Here is a 3,153-nt window from a genome sequence, read left to right as displayed (position 1 = left end):
TCATTAAAAAAGGTTACGTGTTTTTTAAGGTCCCACCAGTTCACCGGAAAAAAGTACTATGCATGCAAAATATAATAGAGGATTAAATGCATTCCTTTTAGCAAATTTTTTTATTAGTAAATTGTTGATCCATCATTGACATTTTCCGTCACTGATCTCTTGGTAAATTCGGTCACTTACCGGTCGGTAAATTCATTACCCATGTTATGTTTACCCACGGAACCCACCTTCGCCGAAAGACTTTGATGGATTTGTCTGTTTTAAAAGCCGTCTATATGACTATATAGTGTGGAAAGCATTTGAATCAATATATTATATCTATACAAAACGTGTTCATCTAATTTATTCTACCTCACCCCTATTAAGAAAAAGTGTCATCTCGTTCTAAGACTTTTAAATCCTCTCCCTCTTTTCTGTTCTAGATTTGCGTCACGTTCGATTCAAAACTCATGTCTTCCGTCGAACAAGTACTGAACTGTTTGCAGATTCCTCTCAAAGATTTAGCAAAAGCAACTAATGGATTTTCCAATGGGAACGTCATTGGAAATGGTGAATTCGGGATTGTCTATAAAGGCGTATTTGGTAAACATGGCAACATCGTCATAAAGATGTTGTATCCTCAGTATGGCCAACAAGAAGAAGAATTTAGAACTGAGGTTTCGTTACTTTCTGTTTATAAACATGAAAACATCGTCTCACTTCTCGGATTTTGTTATGAAGATGGGCAAAGGTTACTTGTTTACAAGTATGAAAGCAACGGCAGCCTCGACAAACATTTAAGCAGCACTGATCTAACATGGATCCAACTGCTTCGGATTTTCCTAGATGCTGCTCGTGGGTTACAATACCTTCATGATGGTACTGGATCTCGCCGCCGTGACATTAAGAGCTCCAACATTCTTTTGGATGAGAAATGGACAGCTAAAATCTCGGATATTGGGTTGTACAAATTGAATCCTGGGATGACGTCTACTTTTTTGTTCTCGAATACTGCTAGTGGCACAATCGGATATGTTGATCCAGCCTACGAAGAAACTGGTCTTCTCACAAAAGAATCTGACGTTTACTCTTTTGGGGTTGTATTGTTTGAAGTTTTTGTGTGGAAGGCTTGCACGGGTTAGAGAGTCTGACGACGAGCATCAATTTTCAGCTAGTTTGATCAAAAAGCATTGGGAAAGGAAAATGTTAGATGAGATCATTCATCCAGATCTAAAGAAACAGATAAATCAAGCATCCTTACTAACGTTTGCAACCGTTTCCTACCAATGTTTGATGAGACAACGTGAACGCCCAACAATGGAGAAGGTTGTTGAACAACTAGAGAAAGCTCTTGATAAGCAACTAGTAAGTTGTGGCGGTTAAATTATGAAACATCAGTATGCCTGATCTAATCTAGAATCCTTTTGTTTGGTTGTTTGTGATAGGCAACAAGTGGATTATCGCGGAATGATGATATTGCCTGTGCTGCTCATGATCACCAAGGACAATCACGGTATTTTTCTATATAAGTTAATTTCATTTCATGCTCGGAAATATTTATTAACACTCGGGTTTATAAATAGCATGGTTTTGCTAAATAACCGTACAAATAAACTAACAAACATACCAATAATATGATATGGAATACTGATCGAAAACGTTATACTTCCTCCGTCTCTCTACAAGTGTCATAGTTTGAAAAACACAAAGTTTAAGAAAGTTTGAATGATTGTACTTTTTGATTAACAAATGACTACAATGCCCTTAATATATATAAAAAGACAAAGTTTAAGAAAGTTTGAATGATTGATTTGTGTAAGGTTAAACATGGAAATTAGTTAATAAATTTTGAAAGTGGACATTTATAATGGGACAGACTAAAAAGGAAATGTGGACACTTTCAAAGGGACGGAGAGAGTATCAAATATCATTTTCATATAACTTTCAGCTTACTGTAACAAAGTCCTCGCCAATGACCGCAATTACATCAGATCAATTATAAGTGATCTTGCTAATGTATTACAGGGTAAAGTTTTAGTAACTATAATTTGCAATTGGTGTGTACATATTGTTTTCAACCTCATTTACATTTACTGCATTTTTGTTTATCAATTCCAAGCAACTCAACAGGTTATCGCATACATCCTCTTCTTCGTCGTGGAAGTATGAGTCTTTATTAGCTTCAGAGGAGAAGATACGCGCAAGACATTTGTAGATCATCTTTTCTTCACTCTACAAGATCGACAAATCTTAACTTACAAGGACGATGAGCTACTGCCTAGGGGAGAACTCATCGGCCCATCTCTCTTTACGGCTATTCAGGAATCAAGAATAGCCATCATTGTTTTCTCACAAAATTATGCTAATTCTTCTTGGTGCTTGGATGAACTCGCATTTATTATGAAAAACAGGGATGAGAGAAGGCAAACCGTTATACCTATATTTTATGACGTGGAACCCTCAGAACCGAGAAAACAAACAAGGTATTATGGAGAAGCGCTTGCCCGACATGAGTTGGAAAACAGGAACAAAGTTGAATCTTGGAGAGAAGCACTTGTGAAGGCTGGTAACCTTTCTGGATGGGACCTTCGGACCGTCGCCAATGGGTAATTTTCTTCTTCATTTATTCAAATATACATAAGACATTAATTATAACAATAATCTTATTCTCTTTCATTACTTATTAGAAAAAAAATTATGTATTTGTGATGGCAATTATATTAGCAATATTAGGCACACGAACACGAAAAATGATATCAAATACGATCGACTTTTCTTATTCATGGCATCTTGCCGTTTCTCGGATTCCGGATCCAAGATTGCAGATATGTAGTTAGTAGCTTCATCGCCAGACTCGGCTACTAATAAGACTTACGGACCATCCAGATGCCATAGGCATCTGGGATTGGGTGCGAGAGTCATAGTACTCTGCGAACGCTCATGTTCATGTCTGATGTAACACCAACAACAACTTGTTGATCAGACACTCTAGCTTCTCAGCGGTTGTTTGTGGTTCTTGAATTCCTTCAAGATCGACAAAATAATCTCCAGTTCCACGATCGAAAAATTCTTTCTCGAGGAAGTGGTCTTTCCTTTTGATAGAAATCATATTTGTATCAGGATGAAAGAAGTAATAACCGCTTTGGTTGTAGTATTTGACGAATGCGGGAGGCG

At 37.1% G+C, this 3,153-nt stretch overlaps 1 pseudogene; it reads left to right on the top strand.

Moving 5' to 3' along the window:
• Window positions 1-449: 449 nt before the first annotated feature.
• Window positions 450-1,121, top strand: LOC143540762 (putative receptor-like serine/threonine-protein kinase At4g34500 pseudogene; annotated as a pseudogene).
• The last annotated feature ends 2,032 nt before the right edge of the window (window positions 1,122-3,153 follow it).

The sequence above is a fragment of the Bidens hawaiensis genome, unplaced genomic scaffold, assembly GCF_021521415.1.
Source record: "Bidens hawaiensis isolate Kalapana, Puna unplaced genomic scaffold, B.hawaiensis_p1.1 tig00012328_1, whole genome shotgun sequence".
NCBI classification, from domain to species: Eukaryota; Viridiplantae; Streptophyta; class Magnoliopsida; order Asterales; family Asteraceae; genus Bidens; species Bidens hawaiensis.
The sequence above is the reverse complement of the archived record's forward strand: the minus strand, read 5'-3'. Positions and strand labels throughout refer to the sequence as shown.